Consider the following 13,977-nt stretch of genomic DNA (forward strand, 5'->3'; position numbering starts at 1 on the left):
TGCACTACGAGAAGAAGATAGCAATGTCAGGGAACAAAATAAAAACAATATGGGATATAGTGAAAGAGGAGACTGGCAGAACCAGAAATTAACAGGAGCAAATAGCATTAAGGGTGGATGACGCATAAGTAACCGATGGGCATAGTGTGGCAAATCTATTTAACAAGTACTTTATATCCGTTACTGATAGACTGGGATTGTCAGGATCAGTAAATAATGCCCTTGGATATCTGAAACTAGCTTTTACAAATAGCTTCAGGTACATGAATATGTCACTCATTTCACCAAAAGAAATAACTTACACAATAAAATCTTTAAAAACAAAGCATTCTGGTGGTTACGATGAAATATCAACAAAGTTAATTACGGCATGTTCTTGTGAGTTTAGTACAATTCTAAGTTACTCGTGTAACCAGTCAATTATAACTGGTACATTTCCTGACATTCTAAAATATGCAGATGTTAAGCCTCTATTCAAGAAAGGGGATAAAGAGATACTAGCAAACTACAGACCGGTTTCACTTTTGCCAGCATTCTCAAAAATTTTAGAAAAAGTAATGTACAGGCAGCTTCTCAACCATCTGACCACAAATAACATATTATCAAGAACACAGTTTGAATTTCTGAAGGGTTCTGATATCGAGAAGGCTATTTACACCTACAGTGAAAATGTACTTAATTCATTAAATAACAAATTACAAGCAGTAGGTATTTTCTGTGATTTTTCAAAGGCATTTGATTCTGTGAACCACAACATCCTTTTAAATAAATTAGAACTGTGTGGTGTCACGGGCAGTGCTGCAAAATGGTTCAAGTCATACCTCGCTAACAGGAAACAAAGGGTGTCAGTGCAAGGGACTAGTGAATTAAGTCATCAGTCATCATCAGAATGGGAAGAAATTACATGTGGTGTCCCACAAGGATCCATCTTAGGACCATTGCGTTTTCTTGTGTACTTTAATGATCTCTCATCAGTTACAGTCCCAGAAGCGGAGTTCGTTTTGTTTGCAGATGACACAAGTATTGCAATAAATAGTATGTCGAGTGTAATTCTAGAAAGATCTGCTAATGATATTTTCATGGATACTAATAAATGGTTCAAAGCCAACTCACTGACATTAAACTTCGAAAAAACTCACTACGTGCAATTCAGAGCCTGTAAGAGGTTTCCACCCAGCATATGCATAAAGTATGAAGAAGAGCAGATAGAAGAGGTTGACAGTCTTAAATTCGTGCGATTACAACTTGATAATAAATTCAGTTGGAGGAGCATACCACACAACTGCAGAAACGCCTTAACAAATCTGTTTTTATAGGTGAAATAAAAATGAAAAAGCTTGCATACTTTGCCTACTTTCATTCCATAATGTCATCTGGTATAAAATTTTGAGGTAACTCTTCAAGTCAAACAAAAGTTTTCAGAGTCCAAAAGCGTGTAATACGTATTATTTGTGGAGTAAATAAACGGACGTCCTGTAGAAACTTTTTCAAAGAAATGGATATACTAACTTCTGCCTCTCAGTATATTTACTCCTTAATGAAATCTCTTTTTCTAACAAACAGCTCAGTTCATACATACTATACCAGGAACAAAAATGATCTGCACAAGGACTTAAAAGCACTTACTTAAGTTAAAAAAGGGGTCTACTACTCAGGAACTCTCATCTTCAATAATTTGCCAGTAAACATAAAAAATAGTTACAAATAAAGATCAATTTAAAAGGAGCCTGAAAGACTTACTAGTGGCCAACTCCTTCTACTCCATTGACGAATTTTTTAATAGAAACAAATGATACATTGTATTTACTCATACTATTAGTATTGTTATTTCCGCTTAAAAGTATTGTATATACTCATGCTACACTCCTGGAAATTGAAATAAGAACACCGTGAATTCATTGTCCCAGGAAGGGGAAACTTTATTGACACATTCCTGGGGTCAGATACATCACATGATCACACTGACAGAACCACAGGCACATAGACACAGGCAACAGAGCATGCACAATGTCGGCACTAGTACAGTGTGTTTCCACCTTTCGCAGCAATGCAGGCTGCTATTCTCCCATGGAGACGATCGTAGAGATGCTGGATGTAGTCCTGTGGAACGGCTTGCCATGCCATTTCCACCTGGCGCCTCAGTTGGACCAGCGTTCGTGCTGGACGTGCAGACCGCGTGAGACGACGCTTCATCCAGTCCCAAACATGCTCAATGGGGGACAGATCCGGAGATCTTGCTGCCCAGGGTAGTTGACTTACACCTTCTAGAGCACGTTGGGTGGCACGGGATACATGCGGACGTGCATTGTCCTGTTGGAACAGCAAGTTCCCTTGCCGGTCTAGGAATGGTAGAACGATGGGTTCGATGACGGTTTGGATGTACTGTGCTCTATTCAGTGTCCCCTCGACGATCACCAGAGGTGTACGGCCAGTGTAGGAGATCGCTCCCCACATCATGATGCCGGGTGTTGGCCCTGTGTGCCTCGGTCGTATGCAGTCCTGATTGTGGCGCTCACCTGCACGGCGCCAAACACGCATACGACCATCATTGGCACCAAGGCAGAAGCGACTCTCATCGCTGAAGACGACTCGTCTCCATTCGTCCCTCCATTCACGCCTGTCGCGACACCACTGGAGGCGGGCTGCACGATGTTGGGGCGTGAGCGGAAGACGGCCTAACGGTGTGCGGGACCGTAGCCCAGCTTCATGGAGACGGTTGCGAATGGTCCTCGCCGATACCCCAGGAGCAACAGTGTCCCTAATTTACTGGGAAGTGGCGGTGCGGTCCCCTAGGCACTGCGTAGGATCCTACGGTCTTGGCGTGCATCCGTGCGTCGCTGCGGTCCGGTCCCGGGTCGACGGGAACGTGCACCTTCCGCCGACCACTGGCGACAACATCGATGTACTGTGGAGACCTCACGCCCCACATGTTGAGCATGCCCACTATACGCCCTCGCTCAAAGTCCGTCAACTGCACATACGGTTCACGTCCACGCTGTCGCGGCATGCTACCAGTGTTAAAGACTGCGATGGAGCTCCGTATGCCACGGCAAACTGGCTGACACTGACGGCGGCGGTGCACAAATGCTGCGCAGCTAGCGCCATTCGACGGCCAACACCGCGGTTCCTGGTGTGTCCGCTGTGCCGTGCGTGTGATCATTGCTTGTACAGCCCCCTCGCAGTGTCCGAAGCAAGTATGGTGGGTCTGACACACCGGTGTCAATGTGTTCTTTTTTCCATGTCCAGGAGTGTATTAGTATTGCTATTTCAGCTTAAAAAAATTGACATGTTCCATATCCACGAGGATCTCCTCAACACGGATCTATGGAATGAAAAACGAATCTAATCTAATTTAAACCTCCAGCGCGAAACAAGTGCGTGTATGCCCTGTCGGTACCAATGCTTGTCTGGTGGCGGAGCCAGTGCTTCATTGTGTGAATCATCTCCTCATCGTCCTCAAGATGTCGTTCACGAATGGCATCCTTTAATGGCCCAAACAGGTGGAAATCCGAGAGGTATAGGTCAGGGCTGTAGGGTGATGGCCATGGACGTTCTCCCCGACCGCTGCAGATGGTGGAGCTCCGCCGACTGCCTTCTGATGACCTCACCCCCAGTGCCCAGCGACTAACCGTACCTCTGTCGACAGCAGATACTCCATAGACTTTGCACAAGCGTTTGTGAATATTCACCGTAGTTTCTTTCTCTGCACTGAGAAATTCAATGGAAAATGGAAATGAGCGTTTGGCGTCATTGGCCGGAAGGCCCCTTACGGGGCAGGTCCGGCCGCTATGGTGCAGGTCTTATTACATTCGACGCCACTTTGGGCGCCCTGCGCTCCGGATGGGGATGCAATGATGATGAAGCCAACCCAACATCCAGTCTCTGAGCGGATAAAATCCCCGTTGCGTTTGGTCTGGGTGGACGTCACAAGACATCCGTTCAAATTAATCGTTGGTTGCTTGACTCAGTTTTTTTTATTACAGAGAGCACGCAGCCCTTTGACTGAACACGCGGAGCTACAGTGCAAGCTACCACTCAGCTATAGGAGTGGACAGTGAAAAACTCAATGACGGCACGATGCTTGTAACGTACGTCACCTACTGACACCATTTTGAAACTGTCTTGCAGCTACGCTATTTGTCGGAGGTGACGGAAACTTGGTGCACTCACTCAGGAGACTTCAAGTAATACATACGCAACGTTTCGCATTCGTAGCATTGTTTTCGGCTGAGAAAAAAAAATGCGATGGATTACTTTCTGGGCAACTTCCGTACAAAGGGTGTTCAGTAAGTAATGTAACACATTTTCTTCTGAAATGAGGCTGGTTTTTAATCAGAATTGCAGTACATCATACTATTCCCCACTCTGTTTTTCAATATAATCTCCGCTCAATGAGAGGGCCTTACGTCACCTTACTGGGAGGGCCTGCGTGGTACCAACCTACTGGTCGAAGTCGGAGCCAACTTTTTGCTGCATCAATAACTCCTCATCGTCCCCCTACTGCTTCCCGCGGAGTGCATCCTTCATTGGGACAAACATATGGAAGTCTGAAGGCGCGAGATCCGGACTGCATGGTGGACGAGGAAGAACGGTCCAATGAAATTTCGTGAGCTCCTGTCGTGTGTGCAGACTTGTGTAAGGCCTTGCGTTGTCATGGAGAAGGAGAAGTTCGTTTGTATTTTTGTGACGACGAACACGGTAAGTCGTTTCTTCAGTGTCGTTAGGGTAGCACAATACACTTTAGAGTTGATCGTTGCACCATGGGGGAGGACATCAAATAGAATAACTCCTCCATAGTCCCAGAAGACCGTCGCCATACCTTCACCGGCTGAAGGTGCGGCTCTGAAATTTCCTTCAAAGGAGAAGTGATATCGCGCCACTCCATGGGTTGTTGTTTTGTTTCCTCTTCGAAGTGAAGAACCCAAGTTTCATCGCCTGTGACGATGTTCGACGAAAAATTTTCACGATGAGCCTCGTAACGCTCAAGCAATTCCGCAAAGATGGTCCGTCGTTACTCTTTACGGTTTTCTGTTAGGCGGGGAGGAACCCAGGGGGCTCATACCTTCGAGAACCCCAACTGGTGGATGAGTGTGTCAGCACTACCAACGTAGGCGTCCAGTTGTGGAGCGACATGGTTGATTACGACCCGTCGAACACGTCGAATGAAAGTCCGCACGTTGCACACGTTGCAGGAGTCACCGCTGTGTGGAAGAAAGGATACTGCAGAGACATGGCTTTGCCACAACCTTGGGGATGTTTCCAGAGTCTCATCCTTTCTTCCAGGAGTGCTAGTTCTGCAAGTTTCGCAGGAGAGCTTCTGTGAAGTTTGGAACGCAGGAGACGAGGTACTGGCGGAAGTAAAGCTGTGAGTGCAGGTCGCTGGTCGTGGTTGGGTAGCTCAGATGGTAGAGCACTTGCCCGCGAAAGGCAAAGGTCCTGAGTATGAGTCTCGATCCGGCACACAGTTTTAATCGGCCAGGAAGTGTCATATCAGCGCACACTTCCCTGCAGAGTGAAAAATTTCATTCAGGCGTTGCATTATTTATTGAACGTCCCTCGTACAATACATGAGCTAAGACGGGCCTGGTAGTAGAACATTTAATCAACTGACGATCTGATTTGATTATAGCTGATTTATACAAATTCGTCGCATCATCTGTCGCCTCCATAGCTATCAAGGCTTCGATAACGATGCGGTCTCGTGGCAGTTTATGGAATCTGTATGAAACACGAACTGCGGATGGAACTCAGGTGTAAATTTCGACCAAAATGCATTACAATGCGGTTCTAGGAGCTTCAGTCCGGAACCGCGCTGGTGATACGTCGCAGGTTCGAATCGTGCCTCGGGCATGGATGTGTGTGATGTCCTTAGGTTAGTCAGGTTTAAGTAGCTCTAAGTCTAGGGTACTGATGACCTCAGATTTTAAGTCCCATAGTGCTCAGAGCCATTTTAACCATCTGCGTTATAATGCCTTGGCGTCGCAACTGCATTAGCATCTCAATTAATGTACCAGCGTACGACAAGAAAGAAACAAAGACAGTCGAAAAGTAGAACCATCATTGATTGCAATGCCAGGATAGTGAATGCAACGGGTGTACCGCTTTCACTGTTAGAATGCAAAAACTGCCGAGATGTCTTCCAGACAGTGCGCACTCATTATGAGCCACTATGTTGCATTTAGTAGGAGAAGGCGTTCTGGACCCTGGATTCAAAAGGAAAAATCAAGAAATCACATCCGCTTGAAAAAACTGTTGACCGTCGGACGAGTATTGCGAGCTACTGTGTGGTTAATCTCACAATAAGACACGCTCAGTCCTGTATTTTACTGAAGTACTCGTTCTCGAGAGGGAAAGAAATCTGTCAAATATCGTAAATATTGCCGACGTTACCGAGGCGACCGGCAATGAAAATTTCTTCCCTGATGTAACATAAATATGCTGACAGTAGGAACGTTTTAGATCAACTATATCTGCACTTCGCTAGCACAGGTTATGCAGACACAGCATAGACTTACTGATAACAGGCGTTATGGCTGTAGTACTTCATGATCTTAACCGTGTAGCCAGTAAAATAATTAAATCCCTGCAGAGTAGCGCTGTTCCCAATGCAGTATTGGATGCGAAGAGAAAAGAGAGATACAGTACAGATTCTGTACCATAAAGATAACATGTAGTTGAACTTCATACCTTTCTCCATGGGAAGTCTAAACGTTGACCGTTCAGCTACAAAGGCCACCAACGGAACGTTGTCCATTTAGTTACTGTGCCCTACAACTATGGATAATAATAGCGTAGCCTATTTGCAGAAAAGTATTTTTAACTCGGTCTAGGTGACTGGCAGCACCAGCCTCGCATAATTTTGTAAGTAATATTTCCTTTTCCGTGCGTTTTCAGTTTTAATGGGAAAACTAACGTACTGCAGCTCATTAACTTCAATGCTCATTAACTTTAGGTGCAATTTCAAACTTCCATTTAGGAAGCGATGAGCTGCTGTAGGAATATGTTTTGGTAGGTTCTTTTTTAGTTCTTTTAAACTTTTAAAGGGCAAGGGAAGATATACTGTTAGAAATAATTGTTTGTCAGAATATAGAATATGTACTGTGATACCACATTGCAACCATGTAACAGAAACTGAAGGGGGCTTTCCGGTTACTAAAGCCTGTGTCTGGCGCTATACCGAAATTAGAGGCAGATAATGCCATTTTTATCGGACTTGGACTTTACACATGGAGTCAGCGCTAAAGACAAGTAAATTATTTTTCTTAGAAGACCATTAGGCTATAACGGCTGAAGGAATTTACGAGCAAAAGGATCCGTGCTGGAGCGCACCATCTTGCCCCATGGTAAAATACAGTAGTTGTGTAAGTGATGAAATCCGAGCTATGGGCTACATCCAACGCCAAGTTCAACTTGTTTCCGGAATTATTGTGACTAATGTAGTGGAATTTCGCATTGATGTTGATTTTCTTCATAAAATTATCTGTGGATTGCTGTTAGTTACGTACCTCCTTGGAGCTGCTGGAAAGGACTGTGCACTAAGCAGCTACTGTAAACTTTGGCACCAAGACTATAGAAGCATCGCCATCATCACTGGCAACAGAATGCAACTGGACCGCCCATGGTGTGATTTAAGAGGAAGTACGAAACAGACTGAGGACAGGAAAATTGGCGGCACTGCAATGGAAACGCAGTTGAAATTGTAATCGACCAAATATACAAGATCCAACATAAAATACCTTTCTTTTGTCGGATCAGGACTTCATCTAATGGCTGTACGTATACCGTAAACAGGCTCAATAACTCTGTATGTTTGTTTGAAAGATCAAATGATTTTTCCGATCAGTCTCTGAGGAAGCACTATTATCTTTTATTTGAGCAGTGATATCTTCTTCATCAAGAGTAAAACTGTTGACTGGAATAAAGGAGACGATTCATATAAATAACAGTTTCGGAATTAAACTAAGTACTTTATAAATTATAAATGTCAATACTGAGCTTGAAATGTAGAATATAAACTACAGAAATAATCTTTCTTGCATGATGTTATACTTTACACAGTCCATCCAGCTGCACTACTTAAAGTTGTTGTTAACTGGTTTGAAATTAGACTTTAGTTTTAAACCAGCCTTATTGGACTGTTTTAAACCACCGGCACATCTCTGTCCAACAAGATAACAAATTCTAAACGATTTTTTTCAGTACAGACCATAATGGCTCGACGGTATTGAAATATTACGATTTTGGAAACTGTGAATTCAGTCTCAGTTTGCTCGAAACGACATTGGTCATTTACAGCAGAGAGGCTATATGTATTATCATCTTGGAGAACATAGATCCTTACCAGGAACAAACCCCATGTAATTTAGTAAATGTTGTCACCTAAAATGGTTTCGTAGACGTTACTAGTTCACTCTCCTTGTGTGACCACAGGCGCCGTGGAAGCTTGGATTAGATATCAAACATCCACCATACTTCACAAATGAAATAAATCAGTCTGGGCTCTGCCCTTCCCTGGCGCTCCCCAACGGTGAAGAACAGTGAAAAATAGACTTGTCAGAATACACTAAAAATTTCATAATAATCAGTAAGTCTGGTTGTGTGTTCTTTGTAGCACTATGCGAACTGCCTCTTCTTTGCATTCGCCAAGGTTACATGAGCAGCTGTGTTTTACCATTTTCCGTCACATGACTTTCATTTTTAATGAGTTTGCTGGGCGTGTATTAAGTCCAGCAGTTGTGGCAGTCGCCGGACAGTGTGCCGAGCGGTTCTAGGCGCTTCAGTCCGGAACCGCGCGACTGCTACGGCTGCAGGTTGGAATCCAGCCTCGGGCATTGATGTTTGTGATGTCCTTAGTTTAGTTAGGTAAAAGTAGTTCTACGTTCTAGGGGACTGATGACCACAGATGTTAAGTGCCATAGAGCTCAGAGCCATTTTAGTTGTGGAAGTCGTCTTCTTATTAGACATAACAATCTACTTTCTTCTCTGTCGTGTCTCGATTAGGAAGTTTAATTTCTTTCTCCGTGAACTCTGTGATTGTCAAGAAACGAAAGCAACAGATACGTTTAGAAGGCTTATGACTGTTCTCGCTGATGAATCATCTAAATGAGGGTCGATAATATTCCTCCGTTAGAAGTATTTAAGAGCAGAACTCAGGTTCAGCACAATACTTCAATTATAACACTTCCAGTATTGTTGCAGCATAAGTAAAAAACAAAAGGCAACGTCAGTGCGCAACAGATAAGCAAGAATATAATTCCCCGAAACGATACTGTTTTACCATGGTGTTCATATTAGTTTTCCAAGCTATGTAGTTCGTGCATTAGGATCTCTACTTCTCGCATTTTAGAAGAATACGGTATTGCAGATAGGCAAGTAACCTGCTTCTCGTGTGTTCACTGAACAATCAAAATTGTTATAATAGTTATCTTCCTGTTCATAATTTCAAAATACACTACTGGCCATTAAAATTGCTACATCACGAAGATGACGTGCTACAGACGCGAAATTCAACCGACAGGAAGAAGATGCTGTGATATGCAAATGATTAGCTTTTCAGAGCATTCACACAAGGTTGGCGCCGGTGGCGACACCTACAACGTGCTGACATGAGGAAAGTTTCCAACCGATTTCTCATACACAAACAGCAGTTGACCGGCGTTGCCTCGTGAAACGTTGTTGTGACGCCTCGTGTAAGGAGGAGAAATGCGTACCATCACGTTTCCGACTTTGATAAAGGTCGGATTGTAGCCTATCGTGAATTCGGTTTATCGTATCGCGACATTACTGCTCGCGTTGGTCTAGATACAATGACTGTTAGGAGAATATGGAGTCGGTGGGTTCAGGAGGGCAATACGGAACGCCGTGCTCGATCCCAACGGCCCCGTATCACTAGCAGTCGAGATGACAGGCATCTTATCCGCATGGTTGTAACGGATCGTGCAGCCACGTCTCGATCCCTGAGTCAACAGATGGGGACGTATGCAAGACAACAACCATGTGCACGAACATTTCGACGACGTTTACAGCAGCATGGACTATCAGCTTGGAGACCATGACTGCGGTTACCCTTGACACTGCATCACAGACAGGAGCGCCTGCGATGGTGTACTCAACGACGAACCTGGGTGCACGAATGGCAAAACGTCATTTCTTCGGATGAATCCAGATTCCGTTTACAGCATCATGATGGTCGCATCCGTGTTTGGCGACATCGCGGTGAACGCACATTGGAAGTGTGTATTCGTCTTCGCCATACTGGCGTATCACCCGGCGTGATGGTATGGGGTGCTATAGGTTACACGTCTCGGTCACCTCTTATTCGCATTGACGGCACTCTGAACAGTGGACGTTACATTTCAGATGTGTTTCGATCCGTGGTTCTAGCCTTCATTCCACCCCTACGAAACCCTACATTTTAGCAGCATAATGCACGACCGCATGTTGCAGGTCCTGTACGGGCCTTTCTGGATACAGAAAATGTTCTACTGCTGCCCTGGCCAGCACATTCTCCAGGTCTCTCACAAATTGAAAACGTCTGGTCAATGGTGGCCGAGCAAATGGCTCGTCACAATACGCCAGTCACTACTCTTGATGAATTGTGGTATCGTGTTGAAGCTGCATGGGGAGTTAAAAAAATGGCTCTGAGCACTGTGGGACTTAACATCTATGGTCATCAGTCCCCTAGAACTACTTAAACCTAACTAACGTAAGGACAGGACACAACACCCAGCCATCACGAGGCAGAGAAAATCCCTGACCCCGCCAGGAATCGAACCCGGGAACCCGGGCGTGGGAAGCGGGAACGCTACCGCACGACCACGAGATGCGGGCAACATGGGGAGCTGTACCTGTACACGCCATCCAAGCTCTGTTTGACTCAATGCCCAGGCGTATCAATGCCGTTATTACGGCCAGAGGTGGTTGTTCTAGATACTGATTTCTCAGGATCTTTGCACCCAAATTGCGTGAAAATGTAATCAGATGTCAGTTCTCGTATAATATATTTGTCCAATAATACCCGTTTATCATCTGCATTTCTTTTTGGTGTAGCAATTTTAATGGCCAGTAGTGTACTTTGTGTTCTCAAAAGTGCCAGTTTTGCATGGTATGTATAGCATATTACTTGGAGTCAGAAACGCTAAGACGCCAGAGCGCCCGATTTCAAACAACACTGACGTCACGTGTATCCTAGTGGATCATAGCAGAGAATTCTGCGTGTCGTTAGGTATCTCCCAAGATACTTGGCCTCTTGTGTAACATCTCCCTGGAGGCTGAAGTGGTACACTGGGCTTTCCTTTGTGAGAATGAAACTACATACCTCTGCACTGAATCCCTATCTCTTACTTAAGTGCTGACATACTTCACATGAAACAATTATATTCTGGCCCTTTTATTGTGTTCTATGTCTGACATTTGTATTGTGTATTCAACAACATTGGGGACACTTTCAACATGTAATGGAAAAATTTGTAAGTAAAAATGAATATTCAATAAATTAGTAATTTGTATTTCACTGAGTTTCATTTCAGTATATTCACTGCGGCATACGGCACGAGCGGCTAACAATCATACGCCACTGCGGAGAGACTTTTTGAACACCTCCTATCAGTCCTACCTGGTAAATGTCCCAGACTGATGAGCGATACACAAGAATCGGTCGACCAAGCGGCTGTAAGCCAGTTATTTTGTGGATGAGCTACATTTCCTTAACATTCTTCCCATGAATCTCAATCTGGCGTCTGCTTTTCCTATTATTAGTTTTACACTACTGGTCATTAAAATTGCTACACCACGAAGATGACGTGCTACAGACGCGAAATTTAAGTGACAGGAAGAAGATGCTGTGATATGCAAATGATTAGCTTTTCAGACCATTCACACAAGGTTGGCGCCGGTGGCGACACCTACAACGTGCTGACATGAGGAAAGTTTCCAACCCACTTCTTATACACAAACAGCAATTGACCGGCGTTGCCTGGTGAAACGTTGTTGTGATGCCCCGTGTAAGGAGGAGAAATGGGTACTATCACGTTTCCGACTTTGATAAAGGTCGGATTGTAGCATATTGCGATTGCAGTTTATCGTATCGCGACATTGCTACTCGCATTGGTCGAGATCCAATGACTGTTAGGAGAATATGGAGTCGGTGGGTTCAGGAGGGTAATACGGAACGCCGTGCAGAATCCCAACGACTACGTATCACTAGCAGTCGAGATGACAGGCATCTTACCCACATGGCTGTAACGGATCGTGCAGCCACGTATCGATCCCTGAGGCAACAGATGGGGACGTTTGCAAGTCCACAACGTTTTGCACGAACAGTTCGACGAAGTTTGCAGCAGCATGGACTATCAGCTCGGAGACCATGACTGCGGTTACCCTTGACGCTGCATCACAGACAGCGTGGTGCGGTGGTGTACTCAACGACGAAGCTGGGTGCACGAATGGCAAAACGTCATTTTTTCGGATGAATCCAGGTTCTGTTTACAGCATCCGTGTTTGGCGACATCGCGGTGAATACACATTGGAAGCGTGTATTCGTCATCGCCATACTGGCGTATCACCCGGCGTGATGGTATGGGGTGCCATTGGTTACACGTCTCGGTCACCTCATGTTCGCATTGACGGTACTTTGAACAGTGGACGTTACATTTCAGATGTGTTACGACCTGCAGCACTACCCTTCATTCGATCCCTGCGAAACCCTACATTTTAGCAGGATATTGCACGACCGCATGTTGCAGGTCCTGTACGGGCCTTTCTGGATAAAGAAAATGTTCGACTACTGCCCTGACCAGCACATTCTGCAGATCTCTCACCAATTGAAAACGTCTGGTCAGTGGTGGCCGAGCAACTGGCTCGTTACATTAGGCCAGTCACTACTCTTGATGAAGTGTGGTATCGTGTTGAAGCTGCATGGGCAGCTGTACCTGTACACGCCATCCAAGCTCTGTTTGACGCAATGCCGAGGCGAATCAAGGCCGTTATTACTGCGTTAGGTGGTTGTTCTGGATACTGATTTCTCAGGATCTATGCACCCAAATTGCGTGAAAATGTAATCACATGTCAGTTCTAGTATAATATATTTTTCCAATGAATACCCGTTAATCATCTGCATTTCTTTTTGGTGTAGCAATTTTAATGGCCAGTTGTGTATGTAGTAATTCCTCTTAAGACCGCTCTGGATATTTACTTCTAGACATCTTACGGTATATAGTGTTTCTAGAAATTTGTAATCAGTAATGTAGTTGCACAGTGCAGGATTCCTTTTCCTATGTATGCGCATTATGTTACATTTATTTACGCCCAGGGTCAACTGCCGGAGACTGCACCATTCAAGGGTGAACTGCCGGAGACTGCACCATTCATCAGTCTTCAGTAGGTCATTTCCGCAACTCGATGGTGTTTTCTGGCGTTGCTACTTTCTTGCAACCGCATCATCTGCGAACAGTCTTAAAGAGCTTCCGACGCTTTCTGCTAGATCTTTTGTATAAACAGTAACGGTTGTATCACTCTTGCTTGGGGTACACAGGAAACTACATCTGTCGATATCGTTCCGTTAAGAGCGACGTATTGAGATCCAGCTGCAAAGAAGTCCTGTATCCAGACTCAAAGCTGGTCCGATACACGGTAAGCTCATTTTCCTTTTTTTGGCGTCATATGCCTTCCTGAAGTCAAGGAACACAGTACAATCTGAGCGCCGTTGTCTTTGGCGCTATTTTGTGAGCAGTGCTCCGCGAAAAACTTCGTCTACCTTCCGGGGATTCCCTTTGGGGTTCACGAAGCACGTCACTGATATTCGCGTGTTGATCGAATCTACCGCTAACAGATCTAGCAGCCCGCCTCTGAATTTCTTCAGTGTCTTCCTTTAATCCGACCTGATGGGGATCCCACACACTTGAGCAGCATCAAGAGTGTTCAAAGAGAGGAGCACATAGTTTTGACCTGTCAGGAATTCCGAAACACTGCACACTCCTC

Source organism: Schistocerca gregaria, chromosome X (assembly GCF_023897955.1).
Source record: "Schistocerca gregaria isolate iqSchGreg1 chromosome X, iqSchGreg1.2, whole genome shotgun sequence".
NCBI lineage: Eukaryota > Metazoa > Arthropoda > Insecta > Orthoptera > Acrididae > Schistocerca > Schistocerca gregaria.